The sequence below is a fragment of the Arvicanthis niloticus genome, chromosome 12 (assembly GCF_011762505.2).
Source record: "Arvicanthis niloticus isolate mArvNil1 chromosome 12, mArvNil1.pat.X, whole genome shotgun sequence".
In the NCBI taxonomy this organism is placed as follows: domain Eukaryota; kingdom Metazoa; phylum Chordata; class Mammalia; order Rodentia; family Muridae; genus Arvicanthis; species Arvicanthis niloticus.
Window position 1 is genome coordinate 11,541,170 of NC_047669.1, and position 27,611 is coordinate 11,568,780.

At 44.8% G+C, this 27,611-nt stretch overlaps 1 protein-coding gene across 7 annotated transcripts in view; it reads left to right on the forward strand.

Moving 5' to 3' along the window:
- Lpp (LIM domain containing preferred translocation partner in lipoma) overlaps positions 1 to 27,611 on the forward strand; it is a 597,622-nt gene that overhangs the window by 25,196 nt on the left and 544,815 nt on the right. The window contains exon 2 of one of the 7 annotated variants that reach the window (XM_076942738.1): positions 644 to 758. The exons of the other annotated variants lie outside the window; for them this stretch is intronic. The gene's annotated coding sequence lies outside the window, so the exon portion shown is untranslated. The remainder of the gene's footprint in view (positions 1 to 643; positions 759 to 27,611) is intronic. 7 annotated transcript variants of the gene reach the window in all.

Genomic DNA, 27,611 nt, shown 5'->3' on the forward strand with positions numbered 1-27,611 from the left:
CTCCGGCCCTGCCCAGTGTACCTGAATTCTGCTGTGATTAAGGGCATTTGAGACTTCTGACTTCCTGCCTTCTGCCTCACCATCTTGCTTAGCTTGGGGTCAGATACAACACTCCACATACCTTGCTTCTGCCCTCTTCTGACCTTGCCCCATGCCAAGAGTTCCCCTTACCCTTGGCACTTGTACTCCTGCTTTGCTCCCCACTGCCATCCCTGAAAAGGTATCTCTTGTCCCATTGTCTTGCAAGCCTGTGTGTATTCCCATGGTGCCTTGCAGGCCCAAGGGACTGCCCATTCCTTCTGTCTGGTAGATACCTGCTCATTCCTCAAAGCACAGCACAGATGTATCCTCCCCCTTCTGAGTGTCATCTAACTCCCCCAGGAAAGAATGAAGGCAAAAACAAGCCCAAAAAGTTTTGTTATGCAGTGTATTTTTTTTTTTTTGTAATAAAAGTAGAACCACATGTTCATAATAGAAAAATTAAAAAAACAAAGCCATATAAAGAAAGTGAAGACCACTCATAAATTCACGTTTTAATGACAGGCACTGTTTATGTTTTTAACATTTTGTGGTCATTTTTATTACATTTTTGCACATCTGTGTTATACTGATTTCAGTCTTAATGCATGGTTTTATGTCTCAGTCGTGTGCGAATACCTTCTCATGACATGGAGGAGCCTTCATATGTGTGATAGCTGCAGACTCTGCCATCATAAGAGAGCATGGTGATTTGTTTTCTACAACTAACCAGCACTGTGGTAAGCTGCTTTCTTAAGTTATTATCAGTGGTGTGTGTTTTCTAAGTGCGATTATTAGGAGGTTCACTAAATCGCATAAAGGTCAAGAGTTGTTTTGACCCTTAATTTCTAGAGAGATTTGTGGTCACTGGACAAAGTTAGAAACAGCTGGGAATGTACAGGAGGGAAATAAAAAGCACCTGTGGCTACTTGTAGTCACTAATATGAAATTCGATATTAATTGAATCTGTGTATCTCTTCTCTTTTTACTCAAGGAGTCCTAAGATATTCTCCAGGCTTGATGTATCTATGTAGCCCTGGCTGTCCTGGAACATGCTACATAGACCATGTTGGCTTTAGGCTCTCAGAGATCTGCCTGCCTCTGCCTCCCTAGTACTCCAGTTCTGGGATGAAATGGGCATGCACCACTATGCCTGGATTCTCCTCTTCGTCTTCATCTTTCTTTTCAGTTCTTTTAAAAATGTACTTTTCTTGGAGAATAGATCTATAAATACCGCTTGTGGATCTTGTTCTTAGACATGAGGCTGTTAGCCGTGCTGTGAGTGAGGGCTGGGGACACCTCTCCCTCCCGTAGCACTTTGAGGGTTCTTCATAGAGAACTCCACTCAGGTGAAGTCAGGATTTTTGCTTGACTGTACTGTGTACTACAAAAGAATTTCACAATGAGTCACGGTGAGGCAAAGTTGGTTTTCATTAAGATATTTTAAACATAGATTCAAGCATGGGTGTTAACACACACTCAAGTGTAAGTGTGGGCTTGCTTCTCAAGACAGCCATTTTAGCATCTTGGGAACAGCTGTACTATAACGGATGATTTCTAGGACACCCCCTTTCTATCCTTTATCTTCCTTGTTTTCTCTCCTCCTCCTTTCTTTCCCCTCGGGTAAGTGAGATCACAGTGTTTCCTAGGGATCGTTGGGTAGGCTTACATCCTGAAACCAAGGGTTACTAAGGTTGCACACTGGGATTAATGCTTGTCTTTTACTGAAAATGGAGTTTCTAGTCACACTTGGCTCCTAGGAAATACACAGTGAAAGGGTGCTGTGAGAAGAGAATGGCCAAACTTGGTCAGAAAACGCTTAGGCCTTAAGCATGCAATTTTGCTATCTTGGAGATAGCACTGCAGGAAGGAAGGGCGTCTCTCTGCTCACAACCACCACAGCAGACTGTTAATTGTGCTGGAATTCTTGACTTTTAACTGGTTAGAGGTTTCAACAGACTTCTGGGTGATGGACTCCTCTCTTGTCTTTCTTTCTTGCCTCAGGACCATTCTGTACTTAATGTTTTGTAATTGCCCTCTTTTGCAATTTAACAACGTCATCATGGCTCCTCATGGTTTTATTTCCTGCTGGCCAAGTATAATGAATAGCTCCCTCCTGGGGTGGCCACAGTGTCTTGACCTCTGAAACAGACCTTCAAGCACCTTCCACTGCATTCCTTCACTGAGTTACCTCTTTTCTGTCATCTCTGGTTTTCCAGCCCTGCACATTTCCTGAATGAACCTTAGTAGATGCCTAGCAAATCAGTGTAGGAAGGATGTCTTAGGCTTCAGGTTTACCTCTGCCAAACGCTTGTGTTCAGTATTTTGCTGTCAAGATCTGATTCTTGGGAATAGCCCTGTGGACAAATACTGTCTTGGACCTGTTAGAAATGTAGCCCTGTACCAGCATCTGCAACTTAACCATTTAACTCATCATGCCTTAGGTGCTACATATTTGGATGGTACTTGCAAAGTAGCATGGGGCTCACCTTCTTAAGCCGGGCATTTACTTATTGGCAAATATCCCTTCCCCACTCTTTCCAAGGCTAGATCTCCTATGAGTGGTTCACTTTTTTCACTAATGCAGGGATCCATTGGGAAGTCCTCACAGTTGGTGTCACAAGTGGTGACTACTTTTTTTTTGTCAGGGTGGTGGAGGTGGTGTGACAGTGCTTGAAGCTGTCTGTCACGTAATTTGAGGGGATGTAGGGATCTGTAAGGATTGCAGTTCTTAAGTAGCCCAGTCTCTGAGAAACAAGTATGACCATTCAGAAGTGTGCCTTAGCATTTCTGCTGAGCTGGCAAAAGCACAGTCAGTCTCCGTCAGTATTCTGTTGTACAAGTAGGAAAAGTTAGGCCCGAAAAGGCGATTGCATCCCAAGGTCACGAGGATTTTAACAGCAAAGCTAGAACTAGATCATGTGCCATTGGCTGCAGTACAGTTCGGAACACCAGAACTGCTTGCCAGCCTGCCGCCTTGGTGAGAAAGAAGGGCCCTTGCCTTTAGTATTCCAAGCCTGATGTGTGGAAGTGCTACAGGTAGTCATGGTTGCAGAGGCTTGAGCAATGCTGACTTAGGCAGCTGACCTGGATACCTGCTGCAGCACCCAAGCCCTCCTTGGACTTCGTGTAGTGGCGAACAGCACCCTGAATGGCAGGGGCAAGGAAGCCACGTTCTTCCTGCTGTTTCTCTGTACTCTGCTTTGCTTCCATGTCAGAGATTATAGTGGGAACCCCAGACAACCTTTTGTTTCTGGTCTGTCATGTCTAGTCAGTAGCAAAAAAAAAGGGGATATTGGCCAAGGCTTTCCATGAGACATCCCATGGAAGGACTTGCGGATTTCACAGAGGCCAAGGGTGTGATTAACAATTTGATTGCGTGGCAGGCTGGAATGGGAAACAGGAATAGAACTAATTACCATGATAGCTGCCATTTATTGAGTGCTCACTCTGCCAGGCAGTCCGCCTGCATCATTTCCCTTAATCCTGTAATAGCCATGAGGGAGGGGATGGGGTGGCTAGTAACTTCCTCAGTGGTCAGCTGAAAGGTGAACTCAGTTCTGCTCGATTTCAAAGTCATGATACTCTGCCTCTCTGGCTGCACTCATCGCTTCTTAGCTGCCACTCCTAGGGATTTAACCGAAAGCCTGCAGAGACAGATTGAACTCAGAGAATAATGATGTGATAAGAGATGTCAGAAAATGCAGTGTACTGTGTGAAGTAGTAAAAGGTGCTGTTCATTGGAGGAACTCAGGTATATTGTGGATTTTAGCATGTGTTCTTTTATTGAACAATCCATTCATGGAGCAATAATAGCTAAAATGTATAGGCTGAACATGGGGGGAGCATGGATGTATTTTGTTTGGGCACCCCTAAGAGCCGTGGTGGTGTCAATGGTTTCTGGTTACTTGTAATGTAGTGATGGGTTCTCAGTGTTCCAGAAGTCAGAGCTTTAGCACATGAGCACTTCCTGTTCAGGAAGGCATGCTGAACATTATCTCAGTGAAAGATAATAAAAGTGTCCAGTGCCAGAGAGTATTAAGAAAATTCTGTGTCTGTATATGTGTGTATATATATTTATATATGTATGTGTGTGATTATGTGTGTGTGTGTGTGTATTTGTATATGTGTGTATATGTATATATGTATGTTTGTGATTATATGCGTCTATATATTTGTGTGTGTGTATGTATGTGTTAGTGTGTATGCATGTGTGTATGTATGTGTACATATGTATGTGTTAGTGTGTATGCATATGTATGTGGGTGTGTTTGCATATATATGTGTGTATGTGTGTGCATGTGTGTGCATGCATGTATGTATGTATGTATGTATGTGTGTGATGTGTGTGTGTTTAACGAGGAGAGAGTTTATTGTAATTATTTTTTAACATTGCTCATGCATTGGCTTTGAAGGTTGTGTGGCACTATTTGAGGTTGTAGAATGATGTTATTGAGCCAGTAATACTTAGTGTGCCCAGGGGAAGACTCTTGCTGAGTGAGTTTTCAGCTTCTTAGTTAACATGGCTCTGTTCAACCGCCCTTGCTGATGGTGAAAGAAGAAACAGGCTTTCCCCTTTCTAGTTCAGGCATTGCCATGTAGTTCCTGTGGTAGATAGAGCAGTGAGGGCTGACTGAGGAGGAGGAGTCTTCAGAATCAGCCTGAAGGAGAGCTTGGGTAGGGCTGCCTGGGAAGGGACCATGTAGGTAACATGAAGACATCCAGATAGGGAGACGTTTTCACATGGAGTGCTGGCTATTCAGCTGTTGGGTGTTCCCAGGTACACATGGGTGTAGGTTTTGGGAATTTCTACAAGGGAAGTCTGTAAGAATGATGCTCTGAGCTTTGAGAGAAGGGCTTGCCCAGGTCCATCACCTTACTTTCTCACTGTTCTTGAACGATACTTTCCTTTTCATTGCCATAATTGCAGAGGGGAAAAGACTTGGATGTTTGAGTCAGAGAGGACTGCCTTGGAATTAGTCAGTACCTCACAGTCTTAACCTTGAGAAAGATGATTCTATCCTCTGAGCTTTAAAATATACAGCTTACCCTCTAGGACACGGACCGCTGCGGTGGGGATAGCATGGATCAGAAATCATGTTGAGACCTCTGAAATAGCTCAGATGGTAGGATGCTTGCTGGGCAAGCATGGCAGCATGGCCTCTATCCCCACAGCTTTCACAGACACAAAGCTCATGTGGTCTTGCACTCAGGTAAGATCAGCAACAGTCGGGCAAGGACATGTGGCTCCCTGGGGCATATCATAGACTGCATGGCCTACTTAGTGAGTTTCAGGCCAGTGAGAAACCTTGTCTCAAATGTGGGTGCCAGTTAGGAAGGGCACCTGAGGTGGTCCTGCACCATGCTGTGGTCTGCACACATACATGTATATACTCTATGTCTGCATACACATGGCCAGGCATTACATACATGTAAAGAATCCATGTGGAGCAGAGCGGTGACATATGCAGTAAGTCCTGAACTAGGAGGCTGAGGTGTGAATCAGGGAGGGAGACATTCGTCTTCTCTCCTGCTTTCAGTCTACCCATGTGAGTAGTTCTTCTTGTTTTCTTGGTACCTCACATGTTGCTGGCTTTGTGTCTCACTCAAATACTTTGTCCTTCTAGTTTGTTAGTTTTTTTCCTTGTAGGATCAAGTCATTTCTATTGGCTCAGGTCAAGTCTCTGGGTGATTACTGGGGTCTCTGGGGCTCCCCACCAGGCAGTGGTTGCCTCCTCTCCCATCATGGATTGAACACCTTTCACTTGGTGTCCTCTTCCCTGTGAGCTGCTGGAGGTCAGGGTTCAGGTGTGACTCATTGCTACCTGCCCTGTAGCACTGAGCAGAACACTGTGCACACAGTCAGGTTCTTGCAAAAGGCGCTGATAGGATTATAAAAACAAGAAGGTGAGCTGATGGCTGGCATTCATTCTCTTGGCTTCAGAAACCTGGGAGAAGTAAAGACGGTTCAGGAGTGGATGTCAGGCCTGTGGGTACCAGTTCCTCATTCAGGGCGCAGGCAGTGACTGCCTGGAGCTGCAGATCCTTGAGACTTACCACCTCAGGCCTAAATCTGCCTCCTTTAATTACATCCTTTCCAGGGAACAGGAGTCCTTGTTGTCTGCCCTGAAGTTGCTAAATATAGCTCCAACCTCAGGGCCTTGTGTGCTTCTGGGCCTCAGCTCTGCAGTCTGTGCTGGCTGTGGATTGCCTGCTTTCCTCAGGGATTCTTTACATTTTAACGTTTTCATTGGGGGCACCTTTGTGCTTTGAAGCCTGCCAAGAGAGTTGAAGGGCAAAAAAGTGTTTAAAACTATACAGGAAGATTACAAGTTTGGGGAGCAGAGAGGAAGAGGAAAGTTTTAAATGAAGGCCAAATGACTTATACATGGAACCCATTGTCACTGAGTGATCTCAAAAGATGACAGTGACATTTTGTTACCATTTTTCCCAGAAAGCCTTCTGTCTTTCTTTTGTTTCTTTTTTTTTAACTGAACTCTTAGCCATAATATTTTGAAACTTTGTTATTATTAAGTATGTTTAACATAAATATTAAACATATCTAAACAGCAACTATTTTAAAACATTTATTATTTATTTATTTATTTAGTGTGTGTGTGTGTGTATTGCATATGGAGGTGTGGAGGTCAGAGGACAACTTTGGGGAGTCAGTTCTCTTCTTTGATGTGTGTTTGGGATTCCGATACAGGCATCAGGCGTGGTGTCAGTACCTCCAGCCCTTGAGCCTTCTTGGCAACCCAAGCAATTGCTTTTCACCTTGAGATACTTTTAGTCTCTGTCTCTATCTCTTCTTCTTCATCTTGTGTTTTCTTGAGATGGGATCTCTCTACATACCCCGGATGACCTCGACCTCACTCTGTAAACCAAGCTGACCTCAAACTCACAGAGATACACATGCTTCTGCCTCTCAGGTACTGGGATTAAAGGCGCGCACCACCACTGCCCAGGTTGTCTTTGCCTTTAATGCTTACCATTTAAAATAAAACCACAACCCAGCAGGATTTATGGTAAGATAAAGACTTCTTGTGCTCTTTCTTCCCAATAGTCTCATTCCACTGATCAGCCACTTGCACCCAGTTTTAACTTTCTCGTGTTTACTGTCATTTCTGGGAAAAATGTATTCCTATCTTTATTTCCTCAGATTAGTATAAAATATGCCTGTTGGGTTTGTTCTGTTACAGACAAGGGTTAGCTTATTTATAGCCAGTTCACACCTGCCTGTCCCTTTCCTAGACCTTTGCTCTTAGCATAGGCTGTGTTTGACCTCTTTCTCCTGTAAGCTTGCGTCATCTGCATAATGCAGACTGCGGAGTCAGCTCCCATTCTGTCTTCACAGGGCCTTGGGCATTGCCTTTGACTTTCACCCTCTAGTTTACCTTTGAACTTCTCAGTAGCGATTTCACCTTAGCGACCTCAAAGGGTTGTAATGGATTGCCTGTGCACTTATATGTAGTTTGCAACAATGTCTAAGTCTTTTGTGCTCTGCCTCTGGCTTGTATTGAGGTGAAAACAGCACCATAGACGTTATATATAGGTGACATTGGTGTGTACTGGGGCTAATGCATGTTCTGTGGCCCCATCTCTGGCTCTGGTTTAGGGTTCTGAAGTCATGACCTTTAAGCCACTCCCAGGGAACTAAAATTTTCATAACATTAAAGTCTAACTTTCTCTAGTTTTTCAGAATCACCCTATACAGTGAACCTCTTGGTTACAATGTTTTTTTTTTTTTTTTTTTTTTTTTTTTTTTTTTTTTCCTGGCAATTTGAGGTTTGTTTCTTTTGTTGGGGAAAGCAAGCCTAAGCACCTTCTACCGCCTCCTTTCTGTTTTGGTTTTTCTCATTGTTCCTTCTTCTTGTCCACCCACCTATGGACATTCTCTTCCTGTGGCACATTTGTACCATGCTCCCTTTAAGGATGGAGAACACCCCTCCTCCATGCCCCACCCCCCAATGGATTCTGATTTTCTTGTGTTGTGTGCCTTTTCTTGGGGAGATGTGTAAAGATGTCTGTTCACTTCAGATCGTGCTGACGGCAGACCAAAGCAATGATTCCACCCAAAGCCAGATGGGTGATTGCTCAGTCTGCTGGTGGGCTTAGTGTGCCTGCTTCCCTCCCGCTGCACCACGGGGAGCTCACAAAGACTCATCCCTAGAGCTTCCTTGTAGGTATGGCTACTACAGACTTTGTTTACTGTTTACATACCTCAGCACCTTCCTGAATCTGCTAATAGTTTCTGAGATTTCAGAGCCTTGTAAGTTTCCCTGAGTCTTGTGAGTCTTCAGTTTTCCTGAGTTTTAAGAGCTTTTGTCTTCCTTCCAGTAGGGAATGTTTCAATTTGGAGGAAGTAGTGGTATGACATCTTCCTTTTTCATAGGGGAAGAAACCCCAAAACAACCAGGCTCACCTTACCCGGTGAGGGTCCTGCATATGCCACAACATCTTTTATCTAAACACCATTATCTTTTGTCTAGACTGTCACTGCGGTAGCCTTCTGGCCATCTTGGGTTGTATGATAATGTTTTCAAAGAATGATATACTAAAGTATTCACCAACTTTTTCTTAAACTTGTTTTATTAAGCAGCTTCATTTGCTTCTCACTTCCACTTACTTAACTTCCAGTCCTCATGGAATTTACCCTGGCCATTCACCTGCCACACTGTGTGGATGGCTGTGCTGCTTTTTGCATATTGTTGTATAAGGGTTGTTGACCATCAAGCTCCCTGTTATGGACAGCCATCTCCATGCAGATTGCTCTGCCTTTGCTTTATTTCATGAAGGTGCCATTACCATCATGTCTGGGTACCAGTCTAACTCAGTGCTTGTGATGGGTTTTAGTGAATGATGTGGCATCTCTTGTTTAAGGATTCTGTTTTTGAAAAGGGCAGTAGGATCTGGGAGAAAGACAGCATCTCTTGGTGGCCTCAAGAAGGTACATTATGACATATTGTTCTTGGGGTTGCCTAGAAATTCATGCACCAGGCATTAGGCCCAGAATGTTCTTTCTTTCACACTCAGTTTGTGGTCAGTTGCATTACAACACTAACACTTCTGACTGGAATACCACTGGTAATTACTAGAAATCTTTCCCACTGACTTCTGGAAGCATGAGATTCTTTCTTAAAAAGCAAAGAGGAATTCTCATCAGAACATTCTACACAGTTTACAACTGCTTATGCGCTTGGTATGGCAGGAAGGGACTTAAGGACTGACGGGCTATTAGAGTAAGTTGTCTGCTGTTAAGAGAGTTGTAGACTCAGGAAGCATTACGAAACGTAGTCAGGCAACTTTTACAGTTTGGTTACCAAAGATGTCTGAATGACATCACTGCAGAAAGATGAGACGGTGTTAACTCGTTAATGAACATTGAATCCACACCAAAGGACATATACCCCATTGCACTGTGGGAAAACTTTGAGCTTAGTGACTCACAGTCTAGTAATTCTAGATACTGGGTGATACTGATGTATTGGAGATCAGGATAAGATGCACAGAGCTAAAGTCTAATGGCTTGTAGATAATGTGGTCTAACATGAGAGGCAGGGCCGGGATGGAAGAGGTACTCACATACGGTTAGTAGTGAGAAGCAGAGCCAGCACTGGACCTCAGGTGACTGTTTCCATTCTTTCTTCCTACACCATCTCTCCCACTTTCTCCATGTGACTGTACTTTATGAAGATGGAACTTAGAGAAATGTTGGTGCATTTAATGGAGAGGGATGGCCTCAGGAGACTTTAATCTGAGACATGAGGAATAATTTTCTTGATGAGAGGGAGTGGCAGGGCTCTTTTAAAATTGCTATTGTTTTTAATCTTTGTGAAATTTGAGGTTTACTTTGACCAAGGCACCTGTACTTTCCGGATCACACACTTGATGTCTGCAAAATAAGAGGGTGACATTTGGTAGGCTGCTAGTGACTCCTACAGCTTTGTGGCTCTGCATTATGTCCCATGTCCAAGATAACCTGGCGGTAAAAAGTAAGCAAAAGAGATCTCGCTGAGTCAGGAGCAGTGTCACCTGCCTTAGTCTGGCTGGGAAGTAGGTCAGCACTTGGCAGCCATGAGACTGTGGTTAGCTCCAGCAGTGAGACCTGCCCTCTGTAGACACCTGCCTCAGAAAGGCAGGAGGGAGTGACAGTGGGAAGCAGAGAAGGGCAAACTTGTGGCTTTAGGTGCTGCAGGCAGGGAGTGGCGACTGATAGAAGGAGCCCTTTAGGGATGCTGGGGACCTGGTAGAGAAAGGAAGAGGTAGATCTGTACTGAGGAATGCTCTCGTGTGGACTGCGGGTTCATGCAGTTCTGCTTCTCTCGATTGCAGGAGGGCCCTGGATGGTAAAGAAAATGAGGCTGAGACAGCAGAGATCTGGATATTTGGGGTTCCTTGACTGGTAATGGAGGAGGGGTTGACGCTGGCTTGATAGGATTGTGCCCTGCTCTAGTCTAGGTTCTGGGCAGAATGAGGGCAGGCAGAACCTAGAACTTCCCAGTGCTTCAAGTGTATGGGCACTGATAGATAGGAACCAGGTAAAGAAATACATGTTTCAGTTATGGTGAGCATACTAAGCAAGAGGAAGCAGCAGATTTAGGAGCCAGGTAGTGACAGCAGCATGCTGCGTTTTCACTTTCTGCTCTGAGATAGTGAGTGCATGGAGCTGCACCGGGCTTCGGAAGCCAGAGAACTCAATGCTGAGGTGTTTGCGATTACAGTTTATCCTGAACCATAAGGTACACCAACTGTATGGCCTGATGGTGAACTATGTCACCTCCCTGCCATATTTACATCACTGTAAGATGGAGGCAGAATGGCTCCATGTAACCACTTAAAAAGCAACCTTCAGTTATCTACACACAAAGCAATGTTTTTTTAAACAGCTTTGGTTACTTTTCAGAGGGAGTTTTTTATATTTATTTATTGCCTTCTGTGAGCTTGGAGGAAACAACTGTTTCCGTTGGATGTTTCCTTATTCCTGGAATGAGGTCAAGAAGGAGGATCCTTTTCGCCGGTCTTGAGAGAGTCTAGATTTGATTGGTGGTGACAGAAGACCTTTGGAAATATTAAGCTGAGGGCTGGCTTTCTGGTTGTAACTTTGAAAGAAAGTGAGGATAGGTTAGAGGGTCCCTGGGCCATGTCAGGTGGTGAACTGAATAACTGGGAGAGCCTGGAGTCAGACTGGGTATGATGTCACAGTTGTATGCACTGGGAAGTTGGTGAGTACACCTTTTTGTAGGCTTCTGTTGTGCCAGGCTATTGCTGAGCAAGGAGGCGCAGGAGGCACAGGAGGCACAGGAGGCGCAGGAGGCACAGGAGGAACCTAATCAGCTTAGCATCTGTGGAGTTGAGTGCTCTGGATACTGGGAAGTGTGCACTCTGTGCCTGGGGGAGCATTCTACCCAGGTACTCTGCACTCGCTTTAGTAGATACGCTATCCCTAGACAGTGATGGCACTGCATGTGTATCTGTGTATCATACTCTGTGCTGGTTATCACCTGTCCTGCCAGGGGACGCCATGCTGGTGTGCCTCTCAAGACTCAAGGGGTCCTAAGGAAGCTGCTGGCAAAGTTAAGGCAGTGTTAGCATACCCAGTTGTGAAAAATGGAAGGTTTTTCTTGTTGTAGTTGATGTGTAAGGTAATATGTTAATATTTTAGTAGCAGTATTGGCATGTGCCTGTGGCCTGGCTGGCTTCGTTCTTTCTTCGGCGCTTTCTGTCTCATAGTGCCATCAATGTGATGATTGATGCAGTAGTGAGGGACAGAAAAGGGGATGACTGTGAAGGTTTCCTAGGGCTGGTGATGCTCTAAGAATAAGAGTTTGGTAAATTTAGGAGGAAGAGCAATCAGTCCAGAAGCAAGAGTGAAATTGTGGCTGAAGGTGGAGCTCAGGCAACTTTGAGTGTAGCAGCGTGCACTGGTAGAACAGCAAAGAAATAAAAAGCACCAAATCCATTAATCCTCTCACTGGGTGTGGAAAAAACAGAGAGAGGCATGCTGCAATAGCCTTTGTCTTTATTTTAAATACTATTTGTCGTATGTCAGATGTCAGGAAGTTCATAAGTGTTATAGCCAATCTTCCATCCTTTGTTCATCTTGTGGTAAGAGCTCAGAACTCAGCGTGTTTGAGTGACTTCCGTGAAGTCACATGATGGCAGACACAGTGTCTGAGCTCATGCTTGTCTGGCTGGAAGCCTGAGTGTTCCCTACCTAATAACACATTGCCTCCTTATCCTATCCGTGTGCATGTCATCCATGAGAAACAGGTCTTTTCCGTGCACAAAAGCAACAGTGCTAATAAGAACTGGAGGTGTCATTATCCTTTTCTACAAAATAGGGTCAAAAGTTCTTGCCTCAAGCACTGGCAATGCTGGGAAGAAGGGGCCTCAGTTTCAGTGCTTGCCAGGGTTTTCTACATGGCTGTTTTCGAGAGTGTGGATGGTTCAGTGTGTCAGTCCTTTCTGACCTGGGACTTGACTTTCATTCTGAGACAGAATCCTGATGATGGCAGAGGGATGTGCTGATCTCATATATTTATATGTGTGTATGTACATATATATGTATATGTTTATGTATGTATGTATGTACATACATATATGTATGTATGGGTTGTTGGGTGTTGCTGGTTTATAACAGGACTCTCTTGGCATATGTCAATGGTGTAGTTCCTGGTGAAGATTTAGCCTCTCCCACAACTTCCTTATAGGGAGAGAATGCCAATCCTGTGCGGTCCCTGTACCCTCAGTAGTTTTTGCTGTACATTAGTAGGTGGGAGATCTGCTTCATTCCCACCATAACAATAAAAACAAGAATACAAGACCAGCCGAGAGCAGCATAGCACTATGAGGAACACAGAGTCAGATGCTCTGGACTTGGTCCCCAGCTCTGACGCTGTCTTGTTCTCTGTCTACTTTTGCCTCAGTTTCCCCACCTTTATAGTAGTAAAGGTAGCTGCTTCCCAGGGTTGTGGGGAAGGCGAAATCAGCTAATATTTCTTATGTAGAAAACTGCTTGGCATGTACTGAATACCATGTATGTGTTAAACAGAGTTTCATGGGCAGGTCCTGCCTTCTATTGCAAAGACAGATGTGTGTACGTGTGTGTATACGCTTGTGTTGGCTCATCTGTGTCAAGTACCCTACGTTATCAGGCTTTAAGGCTTGAATGGTAGTGGTAGAGTACTGAAGGAAAGCTTTGTGGTCAAGACTGCTGCTGGTGACTCTGTGGACAGTACAATTGGACAGTACAATGGACAGCATGCCAGTCATCTTAGTTTTGTCTCCATCATGTGACTTGGCCTTTGAGAAGTTCTCATCTCAGCTTCAGACCTTTTCTAAGCCCACATACTGCTTCAGTGTGTCGTATGTGCCTAGAGTACAGTCAGATGAAAGCAAATGGTGGCTTTATGCGCACCACTTACATGCATGTGCCCATGGAGGCCAGACAAGGGCGTTGCATCCCTGGAACTGGAGGTACAGGCAGTTGTGAGCTGCTTCGTGGGTACTGGGAACTGAAACAGGGTATTTGCTAGAGCAGCGAGCACTCCTGACTACAGAGTCTCATCTGTAGCGCTCTGTGGTGTGTATTTATGACAGGGAGCTGCTTCCATCTTTTCATCCTGGGAGACACTTCTGTATTTTCACATGCGCTTTACAGTGAGCCTATACGACATGCTTGGTGGGGGTTTAGAATGACGGCTTTATGGTAAGGAAAGTTGAGACTTGATGAGAAGTAGTGTCTGAGACCTGTGTGAACAGTAGCTCCTCTGACTAGTCTGGGGCAGAACGTTTTACCGCCTCTCTATTTCCCCAAAGAGATTGACAACATTTGTGGCTTTTAAAAGAAGAAGAAGGGATGGAAATTACGCTGCTAATGTTAACATTAAGCTATATCAATGCTTTATTCTTAATATAGCCGAAGACTCATACTTAAAAGTATAGTTGATTGAGGGAAGAGACCTGATGAAAATTCCCTGAGTTTCTCAATGAAATGACAACATAGCTCACCCATTTGTTCCACTCATCCATCTAGATGCACTTCTTCATATTTTTACAGATGTATAGTGTGCCAGGTACTGTGCTGAGCCCCGACTCATCTCTGCAAGATCAGAATGACATATGGCAGTGGAGAATTCAAAATGTGGATACCTCAAATTGACATGTGCTACCAATGCAAAGTTCTCATCGGATTTCAAAAGCTTAGTACACAAAAGATGGAGAATATCTTTTAAGCAAATTTTGTTTTAGTTACTTTAAATGATATTTGGGTATGTTGTATTAAATGAAATATGCTAATAAAATTGATTTCTGTTACGTTTCAAGAATGTGATTAGTCAGGAAGTACACAATGATGTCTGTGGTGCACACTGTGCCCTGAGGACAAGGCTAGTCTAAAAGTCTGGTCTCTGAGCTTGGGTATCCCTCCTCTCTCTTTACCTTTACATATGTGTCTCCATCCTCCTTTCCTTTTTGCCCTACCTGTTTCAGTCTGCAGAGAGGTGTTCCCCTCCACTGTGTGACACCAACTCTAGTACTCGCCAGCAGCTTGTCCAGGCCCTTGTGTTATTCTTACTTCTCCCAGTCTGGCATCCTCAGTTTTTCTTCAAGATTTCCATGCTGTCTTCTGTCCTCACGTGCCACAGGTGTATGAGTTCCAGAACTTAGTCTTGGGTTCACTTCGTATCTGTGTTCCTGCCAGGTGCTTGAGGTGTTCTGGTTTGGAGTTCATGAGCTGTAGGCCCAAGTTTGACTCCTGAGCTGTGGTCCCATGTATGACATCACTGCCTCTTGGCCATTGGACTTGGAAATCTTTAAAGAGACTCAGCATGTCATTGTCACTCTGGAAAGCAAGCCAGTGTCAAGCTGCTGAGTCACTCAAGCCTGAACAAGGGGGCTGCAGGATGCTGATTCTCCTTCCCTGTCTTCAGATTGTATTGTCAGCTGTGGTGGCAGCCACTCCACACCCCTTCCTGTCATCCTTCAGGGCCCCTCCAGAGTCCAGCCTTTGTCTTAGTGGTCTCAGCTGGCCTTCTTTCCCCTCACCCCCTCATTGATTGTGTTCTTATTCCTCTAGAGTGAAGCTATAGACTCAGAAACATGTTCATGCTTCTATTGAAGGGGAGAGATAACAGGAGGCAGCTGAGTCTTCAGGCATGTACCTGGATTCTCTGTCACCTTCTGTGACTTGACACTTGCAATTTTCTTTTGCAAATAGAAAATAGAAAACACCGCCTGCTGTTCAATCCAGCCCCCCCCCCCCCTTTCCATTTAAAACCTTTGACCTTGCTTATCCTCCATATTAGGCTTTTGTTGAATTTGGCTGCCTTTCCTTTAGGGAAAGGGTCATTCTTTTCATTTCTGTATCTTAGATCCAAAGATGTGTACATTAGACTGGTCGAATGAGTGAGTGCTGACGAAGAGAGGGTACAGGTGCCTGCTGTGGAACTCTCCTCAGGTAGCAGTGCAAACTGAGAGGGTCCTAGAGGAGGTGGTCCTTGAGCTTGACTAGGGTGAGAGGGTGCAGAGGAGAGTCTAATGGCCATTAGTCTACTGTGCTGTGTACTCTAGGGTACAAAGGTACTGCAAAGGACGAGCTTCCTGTTAGCACTGTCCCCTTTGTAGGAAGCTAAGGATAGCCACCTTAGGGGTCTATTTGGGTAAGTGCCTGCTCTTTGCCTGAGAGCTGGGTTATACAACTCAGGAAGCTTTCTCAGCACACAGCTGGCATAGCAGGCAGCCTCCTCAGTCCTTGCTGTGAGCTGCCTTGGAGGAAAGACAGCTGAAATGGCTTCCTGCATTTGTCTTTAGTTCTCCTGTGGAGCTGTGCTTTTGGATAGCAGAGAGGTGACCTCAGCAGCAGAGACAGGGAACAGGCAAGTGAGTCACTGCAGTCCCTAATGAGGTGCTTGAGGGACCCCTTCCTGAGAGTGAGGGTCAGGTGAGGTCTTGCTTTGCCTGGGGTGAGTTTTGCCTTGGGGCTCCGGTTGGCACTGGAGCAGAGCTGAGCTAATTTTACCCACAGGAGCTGACTGTGCTGAAAAGCAGGGTTTCTGACATTGGCCTTATCATCTTGCTATGCCCAGAGGTACAACCCTGGTATGTCTGGACTGCTTTCCCTGTTCAAGTTAGATACATTTTCCCATTAAATGTGCTGTGGGTAAGCATGGCCAGTGCTTTGGATTTGATAGAAGGCTGGGGAGATGGGCCAGGATTCTGACTCTTTACCCTGTACACCAGGCGCCAGGCTCTGGACACGGTTTACGATTGAACGAGTCTCAAATTGCTCCTGTACTGACACACTCAGTGACGTGACTAAGTAGTGATTACTTCGTTTGTATTGGTTCTGCGAAGGAGGTTTCATTTCTGTCCTGTTCTGCATATAAGGAAACATATGCAAAAAGAGCTCAAGCCACTAGCAAGTCCTGACAGAGCTGGGGATTGCATCTATGCCCGAGATTCCAGGGTGTGCACTCCTGGCCACTGGGGTTTGCAGTTTTGAAGTGTTAGGATTTTTTGCTTATTATTATTATTATTTTTTTAGCAAGGACTGAGTGTTTTTGACCCACATGCCATGCCTGAGGCCTTGAGTTCCATGCAGCGTGGAAGAGCAGGAAGGCAATGGTGCTGTATTGGGGACATGATCACACCAGCAAGTGGGAAGTGCTGGGTAGCCAACAGCCAATGAGATGGCTGCATTTTAGTGGCTGATGCTACAGGTTCTGGTAAGGGGCCCCTGGTCGCTCTCTCAGTTCATCTTCACAAGCCCTTCAGCAGTTAGCTTTTCTAATCATGCTCTTATGAGAAAAGAGAGGCCTGGAGAAGCCATGGTCCTCAGTGCACTTACCAGGCAGATGCGGAGTTGGGCAATGCTGCTTGGTTTGTGTCTGTTTATCTTCACTTCCTTCATAAACTCTGCTGTGTCCCAGAGTTGTAGTGACAGATAGAACCCATACCTTGTTTCCGACCATGCGAGGAGCCAGTGTCCATAGAAGATCATCTATGGACTTCATCAGTGTAGGAAGGCAGGTCAGAATGGTCAGAGCAGGGACGGGTGATGCTAAAAGAACAGTCCGGGCTGCAAATTTAGGGCTTATAACATTCACATATGCTCATGAGTTTTCTGGGTCAAGAATTTAGGCAGGAAAAAGAAGGTAGAGGACATTTTTTCTACATGGCTAGAGCCTTCATTTTACAAGGCCTGTGGTCCTGGCTGGAAGAATTAAAGGTTGGGCACTAGAGGCATGCAATGCTGACAAGTCTCAGGTCAGGATGATAGTTCCTCCACGTTAGAATTTCTTCACAGCGTGTACTTAGTTGGATGGCCTCGAAAGGAAGATTGAAGGAAAGGAGGAAAGGGACAGGGATGTGGGGAGGAGGGAGGAAAGATGGGAGAGAGGGAACAAAGGAGGGAGGGAGGGAGGGAGGGAGGAAAGATAGGAGCGAGAAAGGAAGAGAAAGGCAGGTGAACACTGACCAACATGCTGACAAGCCAGTAGTTGTTAATCAGAGGCTGTGTTACTCTTCTCCATCAGTTGGAGCAGACTCAGATTCACCCAAGTTTCAGGGGAGGGAACTTCAAATCTTGCTGTAGTGGCAAAGCTCTGTAAGAGCTGGAAAAACTGCTAAGGTCATCGTTCAAAGCATTGCATGGGAGCCTCCTTTTAGCCGAGATGGGAGAAAGGAGCAAGCGTTTCTCAAGTCCTGTGTGTGGCTCTGTGTGAGGCTGGATGGTCCAGGAGTACAGCAAGCAAGCCTGAGGTTCAAATCTGGAAAACTGTCCAAGCCTTTAAGGAAGAGGTCAATAATTATGCCCTAAGCATGCTTCATTTCATGTGATTTGCTATTTACATTGTCCGTAAGCGTGTTTGTGTAATTGCAACTAGATTATTATACCTGATACATCAGTTTGAGAGGCCTAGATCTATTGGCGTATTGCAATAAAGTGAAGTATTCTTGTCTGTGCAGAGGAAATGCCTTAGGACATAGTGTGGGGTACATGAGATACAGATGGTCCAATCAAGTAACCAGCTCTTTTCTTTTTTCCCTTCCTGTATCTATTAGAAATGACACTTGGAGAAACATTCTGTATAGTTTAAGTAGAAGGAATTAATTCAGAGCAAGAGGTGCTAACACAATTGTTGGAAAGATGCGAACAGTGGGAGTCAGAAGGTGATATCTGGAGCTGTGGGGTTTCTGAACTGATTATATCGCCATGACCTAGGGACAGTGAACGTGCGATTACGAAGCCACTGGTGAGGTGCCTGAAACTTGGCTGTCCCACTGTCCCTGTAGCTATTGACTGGCCATGATATTGCCTGTGCAGAGGCTGTTTGACTCTTCCCTTGCACAAAGAACACAGGAAGGTTTGGACTCACTCTCCCTTCACTATCTCACACAAGAGCCTCTCAGTGACAGAGCCTCATTGCCTAGTTCTGAGAGAGAGGCAGAAATGTCGTATGCAGCAGAATGCTCTTCGTATTGCTGCAAGCAAGGTACCTCAGGACAGGAAAATGGTCTCTTAGCCAATTGAAAGAATATGTGTGCCCTTAACTCATTCATTTAGAAATCTCAAGAGTTATTATCCTGAAACGCTTAATGTTTGTAAGTCATCTTAATATCATAGTAATATGATTAGGTATAATATCTGCTATTTAAGTTTATTTATATAAGTTAATATGCTTAATATCCCATAAGAGCAGGCTGTTTACCTACTTTCAGTTCCTTGATTGCGTCTTCCTTAGTTTTGACGAGAGTAGATTACTTGTGATGTTCTAGTTCATTTTAGTCTCTTCCTAGGCTCTGTGTCCTCACACAGTTGGTTTTCTTTTAATACATAATTTGTTTTCAATAAGCACTTACTATAACCTGTACATGAGCCTGAGATTAAGCCTGGATCCTTTCTTTGGGAACCCATACTGGGAAGGAGAAAAAAATCAAATGCATAGTAAGAACAGTCCAAGGAAGATCATGATTGATGTCCTATATAGGAGGTTGGCAAGTTTAGGGAAGAGGATCGTTTGAAAGGGCCAGGAATGAAGGTGTTCTACAGACAAGCAAGTTAGAGCTGGAAGCAGTGCCATCTCTTTATGGGAACTTGAGAATGCACAGGAGTGTTCTGTTGTCTTAGTCCCCAGAGGGTAGGTCACCATTGGTATTTAGAGGGCATGGCCAAGGGTGCTAGATATCCTTTAATACATGAGACACGGTGAATAAATAACTTACTTTCTCTGAAAGGCAATCCCACGCCTGCTGAGAGTTACTAATGTTCATTGATGGGTGTGCAGAATATGAGTGTCGGGGTGGAGGTTGTAGCGATGGAAGATATAACAGAAACCATGACTTCACCTAAAGAATGTGTGTTGGATGGCAGTGGGATCTGTTTACCATGGGAACAGAAGGTTGAGCATGGGTTCTGGAGACACTGGGACTTTGTTGCCTTTAGGAACCACATCACATAAGATAGTGGAGCAGTCCTTGAGAGCACAGACCTACCCTTCACTTCCCATGTATTTCATGGACCTCAGCAGTATTTTTCCACAAATGCCCCAGACACCTGATTTCTAGAACTTGGATTAAGTGATACCTGGCTTTTGCCAGGTCTAGGATCCTGTAGTTCTGGGAGAGCCAGGCAGTCAGCTCTTTATAGAATAAACAGAGGCTATGCTGGCCTGCCACACCATGCCATTATTGTCTCTATAGCTAAACAAGCACGTGGTGGCCAGGAAGCAGCAGTAGGTGCCTACTTTATCAGAAAAGCAGATCTCCCAAGTGTCCTCCAGGAAAGTGTATTGTTTCCTCTTCGACTTGTGGACCATCTAGGTCATGAAGGATGCCAGTGCCCTTCATATTAATGCATCTAGAGTTGATTATTAATTGCCAGTCAAACCAGCAATTTGCTGACAGTGTTCATGTACTGTGACTATGACTACATTTGTTTGTGGGGAGTGACTTGCTGGTCTTTGATGATGGTTTTCCTTGTGGTGTTTTTTTTTTTTTTTTTTTTTTTTCCTTCCTTCCTTCCTTCCTTCCTTCCTTCCTTCCTTCCTTCCTTCCTTCCTCCCTTCCCTTCCCTTCCCTTCCCTTCCCTTCCCTTCCCTTCCCTTCCCTCCCTCCCTCCCTCCCTCCCTCTCTCCCTCTCTCCCTCCCTCCCTCCCTCCCTCCCTCCCTCCCTCCCTCCCTCCCTCCCTCCCTCCTTTCTTTCTTTCTTTCTTTCTTTCTTTAGGTCTGCATAGTTTCTTACATTCTGGTTAGGTCTTCCATGACTTTGACAGTTGGGCAGGGAATCTGAGGGATTGAACTGAGTGTGTGTGTGTGTATGTGTGTGTTGGGAGGATGCTTTGTTTTGTTTCTGACAGGTTTCCAGGGTGATACAGGAAAGGCTTGATTTTTATGGATAAAGAAACTTGTGTTTCAAAAAATGAAAGTGACTTGCCTAGGGTCCCGAGTGAGCTGGCTTTGGACCCTTACCCTGAAATGCCCCCTTAATTGTAGGACTTTAATCCCAAACTGCTGTGGGGGAGGGAGTTCAGCACACATGCTGTAGAGTCACATTGTGGCATGTGACTTCTGGCTCAAATACTTGTTAGGGGATATTTCAGATGGGCACCATAGTTTTTTCTGTTAGGAGACATTTAAACAAGAGAGGTATGGGAAGAACTTTATCACCACAAAGAATGATGGAAACATTGCTTGTTGTGATTTGGTTGTCAGTGAGCTGGTAATTGACAGTTTCAGTCACACAGCATTCCTAAGGGGTCACCAGTGCAGTGTCCAGGAAGGGGCTCAAGCATGTGTGATCTCTGTTCTGCAGAGCATGGCCATGAAAGGGGGTGTTGTCGTTGTTGTAGCCCCATCTGTGAACACCAAGCACCTGGATGTCTGAGGACAGCCAGTACTTCTCAGGTTCCTTGGTTGTTGTCTGGATGCTGGTGTGAAGTTGCAGAGACTAATTCTTTCCCTCTTCCCATGGTCTGAAACAGTAATTTTTCTCAAACCTTTCCTTTCTCATCCTTGACTGTCTTGGTTGTCATTCGAAGTCTAAGTAAGGCCCTGGGTTTCAAAGATTCTGAAGGCAAGCTTTAAGATAAGCTATTCAGAGAATTTGGGAATCAGAGTGTGTTTCTCAAGCCAAAACAAACAAACAAACAAATAAATAACAACCACCAATTAAAAAAAAAAACCCAAAACAAGAGCAAAGTACTACTGAGAATTGTATTCATATATACAATGAAAGATCATGTACACACTGGTCCCCATTTACTTATGCCATCTCCCTTTGTACCCCCAATACTACCCTGTGATAATCCATTAGGTCCAATTAGTGACATGTAAGTGGGTGTGGTCACCCACTGCAGCATTGGAAATGGCCACGCCCTTTTTAGCACTACATTTTTTTTTGTCTTTCTTACTCATTCTTTTCTATTACCAGGGTGTTTGGGTTGAACATGTCTACAGGTTTACAAAGGCATGAGGCTATCTGCTTTTCATGTATGGACTAAGATACAACTACTTGATAACCATACTGTAGCCCATATTGTGGCATCCTGTTAACTAACTTATTAAGCTAACTCATTCTCATACAGGCCATTTGCGGTGGATAGTTTCTCTTTTACAGGTGAAAAAACTGAAGTTTAGAGAAATAAAGGACATCAGGACTCTTTTAATGTATATTTTTATTTGATTTTTGGTTTTTTATAGATGATTTATTTATTTTTATTTAATGTGCATTAGTGCTTTGCCCACATGTATGTCTGTGTCCAGGTGTCAGAACCTTGGACCTGGAGTTACAGTTATGAGCTGCCATGTGGGTGCTGGGAATTGAACCCATGTCCTCTAGGAAGAGCAGTCAATGCTCTTATCCACTAAACCATCTTTCCAGCCCCATATTTTTATTTGAAATTGAACTATACCACTTCCCACTCCTCTCTCTCGTCTCTCTCTGTTACCCTCCCTCAAACGTCCCCCCTTCACAAGTTGATAGTCTCTTTTGCTTTGTTTGCCATTGTTACATATGTTTATACATATGTGTGTATGGATGTATGCATATATATACACATGCTCGTATAAGTATATTCATATATATGAATTCAATACACACACACACACACACACACATATATATACACACACTTACTTATATAGATACACACTCATACACACACAACTTGCTGGGACTGTTTTTGTTGGTGACGTGTATATGATTCCAAAGCTGGCAATATAAACAGACATGTTAATGTCTATTGGAATATTTTGCAGTGTCCCAACTCTAGAAAAAACAGTATAGGCAACTCATAACTCCTGGGAGAACATAGGATTCTTGTTGTTGTTGTTGTTATTTTTGAGACAAGGTTTCTCTGTATAGCCCTGGGTGTCCTGGAATTTGCTCTGTAGACCAGGCTGTTCTAGAACGCCAGTCCTTCTGCTTGTGCCTCCAGAGTGCTGGGAAAGGCATGCGCCACGTGCCTAGTGAACTTAAGATTCTTACCTAGGCTTTCTAATTTGAGAATTAATTCTTTGTCCTGTGCTATGTCATAGCCATACTATAATGCCTCTCACACCAGTAATAACACAGAACTGTTAAGAAGATTTACATCTCAGACCCCTGAAACTGCAGAGTAAGAGGATCCCTAAAGAACTCAGGGCTGATAGTTTTCAAGTGTTGGAAGTGTGGTCTTAGAGTTGGGGTACCAACAGAGTGAGAAGTGGAGGGGGAGAGAGGCTTGAAGCCTGCGGTCAGCTCTGATTTCCCTCCTGTTAAAAGCCGGACATCTCATAGTAGTCACTTAAAGGAGAAATTCTGCTGAGAGATGAAAGGTTGAAAATCACTGTGGAAGCTTAGCACTTCTTCCTGAAGGCAAGTGGTTTAGCATGGCTCCAAGCTGTGTGGGTCCCAGGGTGGAGACACCCAGCTCTGCAAGTCCTTGACTCCCTGACACTTAGTTGAAAGCATCTCTCTGAACTCACATTCCCATCTTAGTGGGATGTGGTTGTTTCCTTTTTCAAGGAAGTATTTGATCTTCGGAGCTCCCTTTGAGGCCTTAGAAACAGCAGATGGAGGTTCAGGGTCATTCAGCCCAGAGGGGCTACAGAGCCCTCTGGCTGCCCTGAGCACAGCAACCTTGAACTGTGTCTGTCACTCTGGCTACATCTTCTCTTTTCACCCTGGCAATCTTGCTTTGACTGGTTTAATTTCTGTCTAGGAAAAAGTGAACTGTTACAGCCTATCTTCTCTTACCTTCCTGACCCAGCCTTGCCTGTCTAAACCCACATAGCCGTTGAGAGCTCACTGTGTGGGAGGCACCTGGCAGCAGGACTGTTGTTGTTAAGTCTTTTGGAGGCAGTTATGATACATATGGTTAGATGCATGCTAGTTACAGGGAACAGATTTCATCCCATAAAAGTGACCTGGCTAGAAGGTGGGCAGTTCTGGGGGAGGGGGTTAGGGTGCTTTTGGAACTGCAAGGCGTCAAATTTGTACTGTGAACAACCGTGTTAGTTGGCAAGTTGCATCTACCATCTCTGCAATGTAATGTTATTTTGTCTTCATCATTAGTTTCCTCTATGATATGGGAAAAGAGTGCCTAGCGCATAGGGTTATCACTACTGTTGGATAATACGCCACACACACATCTGTGTATATGTAAAACTGTGGTGCAGTTGCTAATGTGAAGTTATCACATCATTGTTATCACTATTAGTATTCTTCAGGAGCAGAAGAGCAAAGATTTTTTAAAAAAATCTCATCAGTTGTGTGATCAGAGCTTCGTTTCTCTATTTTTAAAAAAATCTTATTAATGGTGCCATCAGAGCTTTGCTTCTCTACAACAAAAACAAACAAAGCAAAGCCTCACGTTCTTAGCTCTGAAGAGTTGGCTTTCTTCACTGCTCTGAGATGTCTTTGTTTATGTCCGCCTCTCTGGACACTCTCACTAATGCCCTGTATGTCTGAGGACTGACTCTAGGTGACTGGTGTTCTTTAGTGTATCTTCTTGATGTCTATACTGGAATCTTTTCTTCTTCCTCCTATTTCCTTCCTGCCTTCATTACTGTTGTCTGCTGTAACCACTGTTAATTCCTAGCCTACCCGTCTAACCCAGCCACTGGGAGGGAAGCAAGGAATCATAGCCCACCCTCCACTGTGGCTTCTTTCTAGCTGGGGGAAACAGATGGCATAGTGCCAACCAGAAGATACTCAGCATTGAGCTGGTTTCTCACCAGCATAGGGATGCATTTCTGGGGACTTATGGCCCCCCCATAAATGACAGTGAGTCCCTGATTCTTTGCAGGACCTGAAGAGAATCCTGATAGCTAGAGTATTAAAGAGGCTTGAAAAGAGGCCGCACCCTTAGAGCTGCTTGGGACCTCTCTTGAGGGTGGTCTCTGGCAAGAGGTCTCCTATGTAAAGGGACCCAGGATCTTGGTTCACCCTACTGCTGACTGCATGCTGCCTCTGGTGCCAGACTCCACGTGGAGTCTCTGTGAGCTGGGCTGGAAGGGTTAACTGGTTGGAGTGCCTTATCCTTTTGGTATCTACAACTTGAAATATCTTGAGCCCTTTATTAATTCATGCTTGGACACTTCCTCAGTGCTCTTCGGTAAATAGTTCCTTACTGTACATTTATTTCCCCACGGGCTTGTTGCAATGAGACTGGAGCCTGTGTTTCTAACAACTACTCCAAGGAAAACAGCGAAGGCCACGTTTCCGGAACTGAGCGGTCTCAGGGGTCTTTCAGACATCCATCTCTATTACCTTCTTCTCGCCCAGAGTTTGCTTTTAGCTGAAAAGGGAGATTTTGTCTTGAGCTGCCCTGTAGACATATGTGAGTGGGAACTTGAGGCCCTGACAGCTGCTGCTGAGCTTTGAGCTGCAAGTGTGAGCAGCATAGAGACCTAACCTGTAAAGCGAGGACTCATCCTCCCTTAATTCCCAGGGCCTAGTATCTCTTTGTCTTGTGAATGACCTCACTGCTTTGTGTATTCGTAATGGAATGCACAGTCATTTACAAGTAATCACACAATAATCCCTCACACTTCTCGAAGGCCTTACTCTTTGGCAGAGGGCTTTTCTTCTCATTATCTCATCTGATCCTTGTAACTGCTCCAAGAGGGAGGCCCGAGTTACGCTGGAATCTCCGAGTTCCAGGTGTAGAAACTGAGGTTTCGAAGAGTTAATCAGTAAGCCAGAGGTCACACCTGGGCACTCAGGTCCTCAGGTCCCTTTTTGGACTTTCTGTTGCTGTAGTCTTGTGACTTTATATGTGCTGGCTCTGTGCCTCTGCCTTCCTTTTGGCATACTGGGTATTATGCTTCCTCCACAGGCAGTTGAGAGTAAAGTTTAAATGAGACTGCCTGGGGTGGCATCTATGTATGGTCTAGCACACTGGTAACGTGAAGCTCTGCCATTTTGACTCCATGAACCTCGAATTCTAGTAGTGCAGTTGAGGTGTACATGAAAAGGATAGTTTCCTCTCCCACCCTCTGAAGACATCTCTGAGGTGCTCCAACTCGGTGATGAGCAGGTTGACCTCGCTGCCCTGTGTTGTTTTGAGAGTTGTGCTTGCCCCTTTTCGTTCAGAACTCATTCTTAATGTTCTTGAGAATTTTGATGTGTGTGTGTGTGTGTGTGTGTGTGTGTGTGTGTGTTGGTGGTCTGGCAGGACTGGGCTCTAGTACTGAAGCACGAGATCTGTATCATAGACTTCATCCATGAAGGGCGGGCATGTAGAAAGGCTGGCAGAGGAAATGATGGAGAAGTAGTCGTAAAGGTTGCTCTCTTTAGTTTTGCACCGAACTAAAGAAATCCATTCACTGTGCCTAGTAGCAGGCCTGTAAGCCCAGGCAGAGGCTACAGCATATGAAGTTCAATTTTAAGGCCTACCTGGGGTGCAGAAGTGACTAGAAGCTCATCCTGAGCCACTTAGTTGCCCTCTACTTAAAAAAAAAAAAAAGTATAAGGAAGACTGGAGATTCAGCTCAGTGGTAGAGCTTACCTTTTCTGAGCTCTCTCTCTCTCTCTCTCTCTCTCTCTCTCTCTCTCTCTCTCTCTCCCTCCCTCCCTCCCTCCCTCCCTCCCTCCCTCCTCATACACACACACAAAGGGATTACACACACAAATTCAAATTCAAAGAATAGACACACACACACACAGGGGTTGCAGAAGGAGAGGAGAGCCTTGTTGTGTGGGGTGCTTCTGAGTTCACGGGATAATGGTGCACATACAGAATTTGTTACTTAGCATTAACACACTGGAAATCCTGCAGAAGAATGGATTTCAACAGTTGCATGAAGAGTCAGCAATGTGACTTGGTCAGGACAGAGCAGGACTGCTTGTGGCCCAAAGTCTTGGGCAGCTTTGTTTCTATACACAGTTACCTGTTAGAATTCCAACCCAATGAGATAAGCATTGCTTGACTTAAGGAGCTGAGCAGGGCCAGGAGGTTGAAGGACAGGGAGTCAGACTTTGGTTCCATATAAGGAAGAACTTTCTTTTGCAAAGATGGAATTAACAGCTGTCTGAAACATGATCTTTGTCTCATGGGACACCGTGGAGATGCTAAGGGGGATTCATGAACAGTTAGGCATAGTGGTCAGATGTGCTCTGTGGGGGAGGGAGGAAGGACACATACACGCAGGGAATGAGGTGTCCCTTTGCTCATAAGGAGATTAACTGGTAGATGTTTGCACAACAGAGGGTAAATGTGAGGCATCTCTTCTGATTTTCATATTTATCTTAATGCCTCACTACTTGGACTTTGGGTTTTGAAGTTTCTAGCACTTCCCTGTGTAGTGTTTTCAGGACAACATCTTACTTTTCAGCTGAGATGCTCATGTCCCTGCACAAGCAGAAACTGCTCCCAACAGAGCAGTTTTGTTTCCTAATCTCCTAGGAGGAACATAGTGTGGGACCTGATTTCTGAGCTGGGCTCTGCTGGGTGGTAGCAGGGTCTTTATCCCAATGCCTATGTGCATCTCTTATTTCTGTATTCATATGCTTATTAAAACATAAAGAAGCCAGGCAGTGGTGGCGCACGCCTTTAATCCCAGCACTTGGGAGGCCTAGGCAGGCGGATTTCTGAGTTTGAGGCCAGCCTGGTCTACAGAGTGAGTTCTAGGACAGCCAGGGGTACACAGAGAAACCCTTTCTCGAAAAACCAGACCCCTCCCCCTCCAAACAATATATCAAAATAAGCTTGGAGGGACCGTTTGGACTGAAGAACTAGAAACTGCCTTTCCAGCACATAGCTGAATAATTTGGGGCCAGTTTTTGGTCCGGTTTTTGGATAAGGGAATGGGAGCCAGCAGAGCAGAAGTGATTTGCATTGTACAATCAGAAGTTTGATGCTTTGAGCTTGGACCCGTTACTCCTCGCCCAGTGTTGTTTGTAACTGACAACTCCTCCATGTTAGAAGAAGCAGCCTCACAGCGCAGTTCGAAGAGGCAGAGAATTGGCTAGAAGTAGAGAAAGTCCTCACCTCATCTCAGAATGGCTTTACCAGCAGTTGAATAAGTTCACACAAGACATAGGGCCACCAGAATCCAAAGGTATTGTAGCATGGGTCTCCTCTCTGAGTACCCACCTAATCTCATGT